This window comes from Phyllobates terribilis, unplaced genomic scaffold (genome assembly GCF_046119375.1).
Source record: "Phyllobates terribilis strain yellow unplaced genomic scaffold, ASM4611937v1 Scaffold_13__5_contigs__length_258822181, whole genome shotgun sequence".
Lineage (NCBI taxonomy): Eukaryota > Metazoa > Chordata > Amphibia > Anura > Dendrobatidae > Phyllobates > Phyllobates terribilis.
Genome location: NW_027362773.1, coordinates 168366594 through 168379705, shown reverse-complemented (window position 1 = coordinate 168379705; position 13112 = coordinate 168366594). Strand labels below are relative to the sequence as shown.

Sequence of the window (13112 nt, the reverse complement as noted above, 5' to 3'; positions counted from 1 at the left end):
GTAATGTCTGGAGGTTATATCAGTATTGGAGCGTTATAAGAGGCTGATATCAGTCACATATGATGTAAAGTCTGGAGGTTATATCAGTACTGGAGCATTATAAGAGGGGCTGATATCAGTCACATATGGTGTAATGTCTGGAGGTTATATCAGTATTGGAGCGTTATAAGAGGCTGATATCAGTCACATATGATGTAAAGTCTGGAGGTTATATCAGTACTGGAGCGTTATAAGAGGGGCTGATATCAGTCACATATGATGTAATGTCTGGAGGTTATATCAGTACTAGAGCGTTATAAGAGGCTGATATCAGTCACATATGGTGTAATGTCTGGAGGTTATATCAGTACTGGAGCTTTATAAGAGGGGCTGATATCAGTCACATATGGTGTAATGTCTGGAGGTTATATCAGTACTGGAGCATTATAAGAGGCTGATATCAGTCACATATGGTGCAATGTCTGGAGGTTATATCAGCACTGGAGATTTATAAGAGGCTGATATCAGTCACATATGGTGTAATGTCTGGAGGTTATATCAGCACTGGAGCGTTATAAGAGGCTGATATCAGTCACATATGATGTAATGTCTTGAGGTTATATCAGTGCTGGAGCGTTATAAGAGGCTGATATCAGTCACATATGGTGTAATGTCTGGAGGTTATATCAGTACTGGAGCGTTATAAGAGGAGCTGATATCAGTCACATATGATGTAATGTCTGGAGGTTATATCAGTACTGGAGCGTTATAAGAGGAGCTGATATCAGTCACATATGATGTAATGTCTGGAGGTCATATCAGTGGTGGAGCGTTATAAGAGGGGCTGATATCAGTCACATATGGTGTAATGTCTGGAGGTTATATCAGTACTGGAGCGTTATAAGAGGCTGATATCAGTCACATATGATGTAATGTCTGGAGGTTATATCAGTACTGGAGCGTTATAAGAGGGGCTGATATCAGTCACATATGGTGTAATGTCTGGAGGTTATATCAGTACTGGAGCGTTATAAGAGGCTGATATCAGTCACATATGATGTAATGTCTGGAGGTTATATCAGTACTGGAGCGTTATAAGAGGAGCTGATATCAGTCACATATGATGCAATGTCTGGAGGTTATATCAGTACTGGAGGGTTATAAGAGGCTGATATCAGTCACATATGGTGTAATGTCTGGAGGTTATATCAGTACTGGAGCGTTATAAGAGGCCGATATCAGTCACATATGGTGTAATGTCTGGAGGTTATATCAGCACTGGAGCGTTATAAGAGGAGCTGATATCAGTCACATATGATGTAATGTCTGGAGGTTATATCAGTACTGGAGGGTTATAAGAGGAGCTGATATCAGTCACATATGATGTAATGTCTGGAGGTTATATACGTACTGGAGCGTTATAAGAGGCTGATATCAGTCACATATGGTGTAATGTCTGGAGGTTATATCAGTACTGGAGCGTTATAAGAGGCTGATATCAGTCACATATGATGTAATGTCTGGAGGTGATATCAGTACTGGAGCGTTATAAGAGGCTGATATCAGTCACATATGGTGTAATGTCTGGAGGTTATATCAGTACTGGAGCGTTATAAGAGGTGCTGATATCAGTCACATATGGTGTAATGTCTGGAGGTTATATCAGTACTGGAGCGTTATAAGAGGCTGATATCAGTCACATATGATGTAATGTCTGGAGGTGATATCAGTACTGGAGCGTTATAAGAGGCTGATATCAGTCACATATGATGTAATGTCTGGAGGTTATATCAGCACTGGAGTGTTATAAGAGGAGCTGATATCAGTCACATATGGTGTAATGTCTGGAGGTTATATCAGTACTGGAACGTTATAAGAGGGGCTGATATCAGTCACATATGATGTAATGTCTGGAGGTTATATCAGTACTGGAGCGTTATAAGAGGGGCTGATATCAGTCACATATGGTGTAATGTCTGGAGGTTATATCAGTACTGGAGCGTTATAAGAGGGGCTGATATCAGTCACATATGGTGTAATGTCTGGAGGTTATATCAGTGCTGGAGCGTTATAAGAGGGGCTGATATCAGTCACATATGGTGTAATGTCTGGAGGTTATATCAGTGCTGGAGCGTTATAAGAGGGGCTGATATCAGTCACATATGGTGTAATGTCTGGAGGTTATATCAGTGCTGGAGCGTTATAAGAGGAGCTGATATCAGTCACATATGGTGTAATGTCTGGAGGTTATATCAGTACTGGAGCGTTATAAGAGGGGCTGATATCAGTCACATATGGTGTAATGTCTGGAGGTTATATCAGTACTGGAGCGTTATAAGAGGCAGATATCAGTCAAATATGGTGTAATGTCTGGAGGTTATATCAGTACTGGAGCGTTATAAGAGGGGCTGATATCAGTCACATATGATGTAATGTCTGGAGGTTATATCAGTACTGGAGCGTTATAAGAGGGGCTGATATCAGTCACATATGGTGTAATGTCTGGAGGTTATATCAGTACTGGAGCGTTATAAGAGGAGCTGATATCAGTCACATATGGTGTAATGTCTGGAGGTTATATCAGTACTGGAGCGTTATAAGAGGAGCTGATATCAGTCACATATGGTGTAATGTCTGGAGGTTATATCAGTACTGGAGCTTTATAAGAGAGGCTGATATCAGTCACATATGATGTAATGTCTGGAGGTTATATCAGTACTGGAGCGTTATAAGAGGAGCTGATATCAGTCACATATGGTGTAATGTCTGGAGGTTATATCAGTACTGGAGAGTTATAAGAGGCTGATATCAGTCACATATGGTGTAATGTCTGGAGGTTATATCAGTACTGGAGCGTTATAAGAGGGGCTGATATCAGTCACATATGGTGTAATGTCTGGAGGTTATATCAGTACCGGAGTGTTATAAGAGGCTGATATCAGTCACATATGGTGTAATGTCTGGAGGTTATATCAGTACTGGAGCGTTATAAGAGGCTGATATCAGTCACATATGATGTAATGTCTGGAGGTTATATCAGTACTGGAGCGTTATAAGAGGGGCTGATATCAGTCACATATGATGTAATGTGTGGAGGTTATATCAGTACTGGAGCGTTATAAGAGGAGCTGATATCAGTCACATATGGTGTAATGTCTGGAGGTTATATCAGTACTGGAGGGTTATAAGAGGCTGATATCAGTCACATATGGTGTAATGTCTGGAGGTTATATCAGTACTGGAGCGTTATAAGAGGCTGATATCAGTCACATATGATGTAATGTCTGGAGGTTATATCAGTACTGGAGCGTTATAAGAGGCTGATATCAGTCACATATGGTGTAATGTCTGGAGGTTATATCAGTACTGGAGCGTTATAAGAGGGGCTGATATCAGTCACATATGGTGTAATGTCTGGAGGTTATATGAGTGCTGGAGTGTTATAAGAGGGGCTGATATCAGTCACATATGGTGTAATGTCTGGAGGTTATATCAGTACTGGAGCGTTATAAGAGGCAGATATCAGTCAAATATGGTGTAATGTCTGGAGGTTATATCAGTACTGGAGCGTTATAAGAGGCAGATATCAGTCACATATGATGTAATGTCTGGAGGTTATATCAGTACTGGAGCATTATAATAGGGGCTGATATCAGTCACATATGGTGTAATGTCTGGAGGTTATATCAGTACTGGAGCGTTATAAGAGGGGTTGATATCAGTCACATATGGTGTAATGTCTGGAGGTTATATCAGTACTGGAGCGTTATAAGAGGCTGATATCAGTCACATATGATGTAATGTCTGGAGGTTATATCAGTACTGGAGCGTTATAAGAGGGGCTGATATCAGTCACATATGATGTAATGTCTGGAGGTTATATCAGTACTGGAGCGTTATAAGAGGCTGATATCAGTCACATATGGTGTAATGTCTGGAGGTTATATCAGTACTGGAGCGTTATAAGAGGGGCTGATATCAGTCACATATGGTGTAATGTCTGGAGGTTATATCAGTACTGGAGCGTTATAAGAGGGGCTGATATCAGTCACATATGATGTAATGTCTGGAGGTTATATCAGTACTGGAGCGTTATAAGAGGGGCTGATATCAGTCACATATGGTGTAATGTCTGGAGGTTATATCAGTACTGGAGCGTTATAAGAGGGGCTGATATTAGTCACATATGGTGTAATGTCTGGAGGTTATATCAGTACTGGAGCGTTATAAGAGGGGCTGATATCAGTAACATATGGTGTAATGTCTGGAGGTTATATCAGTACTGGAGCGTTATAAGAGGGGTTGATATCAGTCACATATGGTGTAATGTCTGGAGGTTATATCAGTACTGGAGCGTTATAAGAGGCTGATATCAGTCACATATGATGTAATGTCTGGAGGTTATATCAGTACTGGAGCGTTATAAGAGGGGCTGATATCAGTCACATATGGTGTAATGTCTGGAAGTTATATCAGTACTGGAGCGTTATAAGAGGGGCTGATATCAGTCACATATGATGTAATGTCTGGAGGTTATATCAGTACTGGAGCGTTATAAGAGGGGCTGATATCAGTCACATGGTGTAATGTCTGGAGGTTATATCAGTACTGGAGCGTTATAAGAGGAGCTGATATCAGTCACATATGGTGTAATGTCTGGAGGTTATATCAGTACTGGAGCGATATAAGAGGGGCTGATATCAGTCACATATGGTGTAATGTCTGGAGGTTATATCAGTACTGGAGCGTTATAAGAGGAAGCTGATATCAGTTACATATGGTGTAATGTCTGGAGGTTATATCAGTACTGGAGCGTTATAAGAGGGGCTGATATCAGTCACATATGATGTAATGTCTGGAGGTTATATCAGTACTGGAGCGTTATAAGAGGGGCTGATATCAGTCACATATGGTGTAATGTCTGGAGGTTATATCAGTACTGGAGCATTATAAGAGGGGCTGATATCAGTCACATATGGTGTAATGTCTGGAGGTTATATCAGTATTGGAGCGTTATAAGAGGCTGATATCAGTCACATATGATGTAAAGTCTGGAGGTTATATCAGTACTGGAGCGTTATAAGAGGGGCTGATATCAGTCACATATGATGTAATGTCTGGAGGTTATATCAGTACTAGAGCGTTATAAGAGGCTGATATCAGTCACATATGGTGTAATGTCTGGAGGTTATATCAGTACTGGAGCTTTATAAGAGGGGCTGATATCAGTCACATATGGTGTAATGTCTGGAGGTTATATCAGTACTGGAGCATTATAAGAGGCTGATATCAGTCACATATGGTGCAATGTCTGGAGGTTATATCAGCACTGGAGATTTATAAGAGGCTGATATCAGTCACATATGGTGTAATGTCTGGAGGTTATATCAGCACTGGAGCGTTATAAGAGGCTGATATCAGTCACATATGATGTAATGTCTTGAGGTTATATCAGTGCTGGAGCGTTATAAGAGGCTGATATCAGTCACATATGGTGTAATGTCTGGAGGTTATATCAGTACTGGAGCGTTATAAGAGGAGCTGATATCAGTCACATATGATGTAATGTCTGGAGGTTATATCAGTACTGGAGCGTTATAAGAGGAGCTGATATCAGTCACATATGATGTAATGTCTGGAGGTCATATCAGTGGTGGAGCGTTATAAGAGGGGCTGATATCAGTCACATATGGTGTAATGTCTGGAGGTTATATCAGTACTGGAGCGTTATAAGAGGCTGATATCAGTCACATATGATGTAATGTCTGGAGGTTATATCAGTACTGGAGCGTTATAAGAGGGGCTGATATCAGTCACATATGGTGTAATGTCTGGAGGTTATATCAGTACTGGAGCGTTATAAGAGGCTGATATCAGTCACATATGATGTAATGTCTGGAGGTTATATCAGTACTGGAGCGTTATAAGAGGAGCTGATATCAGTCACATATGATGCAATGTCTGGAGGTTATATCAGTACTGGAGGGTTATAAGAGGCTGATATCAGTCACATATGGTGTAATGTCTGGAGGTTATATCAGTACTGGAGCGTTATAAGAGGCCGATATCAGTCACATATGGTGTAATGTCTGGAGGTTATATCAGCACTGGAGCGTTATAAGAGGAGCTGATATCAGTCACATATGATGTAATGTCTGGAGGTTATATCAGTACTGGAGGGTTATAAGAGGAGCTGATATCAGTCACATATGATGTAATGTCTGGAGGTTATATACGTACTGGAGCGTTATAAGAGGCTGATATCAGTCACATATGGTGTAATGTCTGGAGGTTATATCAGTACTGGAGCGTTATAAGAGGCTGATAACAGTCACATATGGTGTAATGTCTGGAGGTTATATCAGTACTGGAGCGTTATAAGAGGGGCTGATATCAGTCACATATGGTGTAATGTCTGGAGGTTATATCAGTACTGGAGAGTTATAAGAGGCTGATATCAGTCACATATGGTGTAATGTCTGGAGGTTATATCAGCACTGGAGCGTTATAAGAGGCTGATATCAGTCACATATGATGTAATGTCTGGAGGTTATATCAGCACTGGAGCGTTATAAGAGGCTGATATCAGTCACATATGGTGTAATGTCTGGAGGTTATATCAGCACTGGAGCGTTATAAGAGGCTGATATCAGTCACATATGATGTAATGTCTGGAGGTTATATCAGTACTGGAGCGTTATAAGAGGCTGATATCAGTCACATATGGTGTAATGTCTGGAGGTTATATCAGTACTGGAGCGTTATAAGAGGGGCTGATATCAGTCACATATGATGTAATGTCTGGAGGTTATATCAGTACTGGAGCGTTATAAGAGGAGCTGATATCAGTCACATATGATGTAATGTCTGGAGGTTATATCACTACTGGAGCGTTATAAGAGGGGCTGATATCAGTCACATATGGTGTAATGTCTGGAGGTTATATCAGTACTGGAGCGTTATAAGAGGCTGATATCAGTCACATATGGTGTAATGTCTGGAGGTTATATCAGTACTGGAGCGTTATAAGAGAGGCTGATATCAGTCACATATGGTGTAATGTCTGGAGGTTATATCAGTACTGGAGCGTTATAAGAGGCTGATATCAGTCACACATGGTGTAATGTCTGGAGGTTATATCAGTACTGGAGCGTTATAAGAGGGGCTGATATCAGTCACATATGATGTAATGTCTGGAGGTTATATCAGTACTGGAGCGTTATAAGAGGCTGATATTAGTCACATATGGTGTAATGTCTGGAGGTTATATCAGTACTGGAGCGTTATAAGAGGCTGATATCAGTCACATATGGTGTAATGTCTGGGGGTTATATCAGTACTAGAGCGTTATAAGAGGAGCTGATATCAGTCACATATGGTGTAATGTCTGGAGGTTATATCAGTACTGGAGCGTTATAAGAGGGGCTGATATCAGTCACATATGGTGTAATGTCTGGAGGTTATATCAGTGCTGGAGCGTTATAAGAGGGGCTGATATCAGTCACATATGATGTAATGTCTGGAGGTTATATCAGTACTGGAGCGTTATAAGAGGCTGATATTAGTCACATATGGTGTAATGTCTGGAGGTTATATCAGTACTGGAGCGTTATAAGAGGCTGATATCAGTCACATATGGTGTAATGTCTGGGGGTTATATCAGTACTGGAGCGTTATAAGAGGAGCTGATATCAGTCACCTATAGAAGGGTCTCGGCACTGCAGATATAGGTAGGGGAGCGGTTTCGACACTTCCGGTCGCTCATTACCTTCAGTAACACTGCGGTTGGCCTCTCCCGATCCGCGTTGGCTGATAACAGATAGTTCGCACTCTCTATCGTACGGAGCACACACAGGACGAGCTCTGCAGTATACGGTCGGTGTATGGCGGCATCATACACTGGGAAACATCACAGAACTCAGCAGCAGCTCAGGAATGACACAAGGGGGCGCTGCTTCATCATCCCTACGGGGAACCAATCACAGGACCCTCAATCACAAGAAGAAGAGACCTCAAATTCAGAGAACCTGCTGCCCCCCCAATATACCGGTCACTGTACCCCCCTCCTCACATACCGGTCACTGTCCCCCCCTCCTCACATACCCGTCACTGTCCCCCCCTCCTCACATACCCGTCACTGTCCCCCCCTCCTCACATACCCGTCACTGTCCCCCCCTCCTCACATACCCGTCACTGTCCCCCCCTCCTCACATACCCGTCACTGTCCCCCCCTCCTCACATACCCGTCACTGTCCCTCCTCCTCACATACCTGTCACTGTCCCCCCCTCCTCACATACCCGTCACTGTCCCCCCCTCCTCACATACCCGTCACTGTCCCCCCCTCCTCACATACCCGTCACTGTCCCCCCTCCTCACATACCCGTCACTGTCCCCCGCCCTCCTCACATACCCGTCACTGTCCCCCGCCCTCCTCACATACCCGTCACTGTCCCCCGCCCTCCTCCTCACATACCTGTCACTGTCCCCCCTCCTCCTCCTCACATACCGGTCACTGTCCCTCCTCCTCCTCCTCACATACCGGTCACTGTCCCTCCTCCTCCTCCTCACATACCCGTCACTGTCCCCCCTCCTCCTCCTCACATACCCGTCACTGTACCCCCCTCCTCACATACCCGTCACTGTCCCCCCTCCTCCTCACATACCTGTCACTGTCCCCCCTCCTCCTCACATACCCGTCACTGTCCCCCGCCCTCCTCACATACCCGTCACTGTCCCCCCTCCTCCTCACATACCCGTCACTGTCCCCCGCCCTCCTCACATACCCGTCACTGTCCCCCCTCCTCCTCACATACCTGTCACTGTCCCCCCTCCTCCTCCTCACATACCGGTCACTGTCCCCCCTCCTCCTCCTCACATACCGGTCACTTTCCCCCCCTCCTCACATACCCGTCACTGTCCCCCGCCCTCCTCACATACCCGTCACTGTCCCACCTCCTCCTCACATACCTGTCACTGTCCCCCCTCCTCCTCACATACCTGTCACTGTCCCCCCTCCTCCTCACATACCTGTCACTGTCCCCCCTCCTCCTCCTCACATACCGGTCACTGTCCCCCCTCCTCCTCCTCACATACCCGTCACTGTCCCCCCTCCTCCTCCTCACATACCCGTCACTGTCCCCCCCTCCTCACATACCCGTCACTGTCCCCCGCCCTCCTCACATACCTGTCACTGTCCCCCCTCCTCCTCCTCACATACCGGTCACTGTCCCCCCTCCTCCTCCTCACATACCCGTCACTGTCCCCCCTCCTCCTCCTATACCCGTCATTGTCCCCCCTCCTCCTCCTCACATACCCGTCACTGTCCCCCGCCCTCCTCCTCACATACCCGTCACTGTCCCCCCTCCTCCTCCTCCCATACCCGTCACTGTCCCCCGCCCTCCTCCTCACATACCCGTCACTGTCCCCCCTCCTCCTCCTCACATACCCGTCACTGTCCCCCCTCCTCCTCCTCACATACCCGTCACTGTCCCCCCCTCCTCCTCCTCACATACCCGTCACTGTCCCTCCTCCTCCTCCTCACATACCCGTCACTGTCCCCCTCCTCCTCCTCACATACCCGTCACTGTCCCCCCTCCTCCTCCTCACATACCCGTCACTGTCCCCCTCCTCCTCCTCACATACCCGTCACTGTCCCCCCTACTCCTCCTCACATACCCGTCACTGTCCCCCCCTCCTCCTCCTCACATACCCGTCACTGTCCCCCCCTCCTCCTCCTCACATACCCGTCACTGTCCCCCCTCCTCCTCACATACCCGTCACTGTCCCCCCTCCTCCTCACATACCCGTCACTGTCCCCCCTCCTCACATACCCGTCACTGTCCCCCCCTCCTCACATACCCGTCACTGTCCCCCCCTCCTCCTCCTCACATACCCGTCACTGTCCCCCCCTCCTCCTCCTCACATACCCGTCACTGTCCCCCCCTCCTCCTCCTCACATACCCGTCACTGTCCCCCCTCCTCCTCACATACCCGTCACTGTCCCCCCTCCTCCTCACATACCCGTCACTGTCCCCCCTCCTCCTCACATACCCGTCACTGTCCCCCCTCCTCCTCACATACCCGTCACTGTCCCCCCTCCTCCTCACATACCCGTCACTGTCCCCACTCCTCCTCCTCACATACCCGTCACTGTCCCTCCTCCTCCTCCTCCTCACATACCCGTCACTGTCCCCCCTCCTCCTCCTCACATACCCGTCACTGTCCCCCGTCCTCCTCATATCCGTCACTGTCCCCCGTCCTCCTCATACCAGTCACTGTCCCCCGCCCTCCTCCTCACATACCCGTCACTGTCCCCCCTCCTCACATACCCGTCACTGTCTCTCCTCCTCCTCCTCACATACCCATCACTGTCCCCCCACCTCCTCCTCACATATCCGTCACTGTCCCCCCCTTCTCACATACCAGTCACTGTCCCCCGCCCTCCTCATACCCGTCACTGTCCCCCCTCCTCCTCACATACCCGTCACTGTCCCCCCTCCTCACATACCCGTCACTGTCCCTCCTCCTCCTCCTCACATACCCGTCACTGTCCCCCCCTCCTCCTCCTCACATACCCGTCACTGTCCCCCCCTCCTCCTCCTCACATACCCGTCACTGTCAGCCCCTCCTCCTCCTCACATACCCGTCACTGTCCCCCCTCCTCCTCCTCACATACCCGTCACTGTCCCCCCTCCTCCTCACATACCCGTCACTGTCCCCCCCCTCCTCCTCCTCACATACCCGTCACTGTCCCCCACTCCTCACATACCCGTCACTGTCCCCCCTCCTCCTCCCATACCCGTCACTGTCCCCCCCTCCTCCTCCTCACATACCCGTCACTGTCCCCCCCCTCCTCCTCCTCACATACCCGTCACTGTCCCCCCCTCCTCCTCCTCACATACCCGTCACTGTCCCCCCTCCTCCTCACATACCCGTCACTGTCCCCCCTCCTCCTCACATACCCGTCACTGTCCCCCCTCCTCCTCACATACCCGTCACTGTCCCCACTCCTCCTCCTCACATACCCGTCACTGTCCCTCCTCCTCCTCCTCACATACCCGTCACTGTCCCTCCTCCTCCTCCTCACATACCCGTCACTGTCCCTCCTCCTCCTCCTCACATACCCGTCACTGTCCCCCCTCCTCCTCCTCACATACCCGTCACTGTCCCCCGTCCTCCTCATACCCGTCACTGTCCCCCGTCCTCCTCATACCCGTCACTGTCCCCCGCCCTCCTCCTCACATACCCGTCACTGTCCCCCCTCCTCACATACCCGTCACTGTCTCTCCTCCTCCTCCTATACCCATCACTGTCCCCCCACCTCCTCCTCACATATCCGTCACTGTCCCCCCCTTCTCACATACCAGTCACTGTCCCCCGCCCTCCTCATACCCGTCACTGTCCCCCCTCCTCCTCACATACCCGTCACTGTCCCCCCTCCTCACATACCCGTCACTGTCCCTCCTCCTCCTCCTCTTCACATACCCGTCACTGTCCCCCCCTCCTCCTCCTCACATACCCGTCACTGTCCCCCCCTCCTCCTCCTCACATACCCGTCACTGTCCCCCCTCCTCCTCCTCACATACCCGTCACTGTCCCCCCTCCTCCTCACATACCCGTCACTGTCCCCCCCCTCCTCCTCCTCACATACCCGTCACTGTCCCCCACTCCTCACATACCCGTCACTGTCCCCCCTCCTCCTCCTCACATACCCGTCACTGTCCCCCACTCCTCACATACCCGTCACTGTCCCCCCTCCTCCTCATACCAGTCACTGTCCCCCCTCCTCCTCCTCACATACCCGTCACAGTCCCCCCTCCTCCTCCTCACATACCCGTCACTGTCCCCCCCCTCCAAATCACATACCCGTCACTGTCCCCCCCCTCCAAATCACATACCCGTCACTGTCCCCCCCTCCTCCTCACATACCCGTCACTGTCCCCCCCTCCTCCTCACATACCCGTCACTGTCCCCCCCCTCCTCCTCACATACCCGTCACTGTCCCCCCTCCTCACATACCCGTCACTGTTCCCCCTCCTTCTACTCACATACCCGTCACTGTCCCCCCCTTCTCACATACCCGTCACTGTCCCCCGCCCTCCTCATACCCGTCACTGTCCCCCCTCCTCCTCCTCACATACCCGTCACTGTCCCCCCTCCTCACATACCAGTCACTGTCCCTCCTCTTCCTCCTCACATACCCGTCACTGTCCCACCCCCTCCTCCTCACATACCCGTCACTGTCCCCCCCTCCTCCTCCTCACATACCCGTCACTGTCCCCCTCTCCTCCTCCTCACATACCCGTCACTGTCCCCCCCTCCTCCTCCTCCTCACATACCCGTCACTGTCCCCCCCTCCTCCTCCTCCTCACATACCCGTCACTGTCCCCCCCTCCTCCTCCTCCTCACATACCCATCACTGTCCCCCCTCCTCCTCCTCACATACCCGTCACTGTCCCCCCTCCTCCTCACATACCCGTCACTGTCCCCCCCTCCTCCTCCTCACATACCCGTCACTGTCCCCCCTCCTACTCCTCACATACCCGTCACTGTCCCCCCTCTTCCTCCTCACATACCCGTCACTGTCCCCCCTCTTCCTCCTCACATACCCGTCACTGTCCCCCCTCCTCCTCCTCACATACCCGTCACTGTCCCCCCCTCCTCCTCACATACCCGTCACTGTCCCTCCCTCCTCCTCCTCACATACCCGTCACTGTCCCCCCTCCTCCTCCTCACATGCCCGTCACTGTCCCCCCTCCTCCTCCTCACATGCCCGTCACTGTCCCCCCTCCTCCTCACATACCCGTCACTGTCCCCCCTCCTCCTCCTCACATACCCGTCACTGTCCCCCCTCCTCCTCCTCACATACCCGTCACTGTCACCCCTCCTCCTCACATACCCGTCACTGTCCCTCCTCCTCCTCACATACCCGTCACTGTCCCCCCTCCCCCTCCTCACATACCCGTCACTGTCCCCGCCCTCCTCCTCACATACCCGTCACTGTCCCCCGCCCTCCTCCGCACATACCCGTCACTGTCCCTCCTCCTCCTCACATACCCGTCACTGTCCCTCCTCCTCACATACCCGTCACTGTCCCCCCTCATACCCGTCACTGTCCCCCCTCATACCCGTC

The 13112-nt window shown here is 49.7% G+C and overlaps 1 protein-coding gene across 4 annotated transcripts in view; it reads right to left on the bottom strand.

The window, feature by feature from the left end:
• PIK3C2A (phosphatidylinositol-4-phosphate 3-kinase catalytic subunit type 2 alpha) overlaps window positions 1–13112 on the bottom strand; it is a 252274-nt gene that overhangs the window by 150965 nt on the left and 88197 nt on the right. For all 4 annotated transcript variants that reach the window (XM_073659041.1, XM_073659039.1, XM_073659042.1 and 1 more), the window contains one exon: window positions 7748–7944. The gene's annotated coding sequence lies outside the window, so the exon portion shown is untranslated. The remainder of the gene's footprint in view (window positions 1–7747; window positions 7945–13112) is intronic.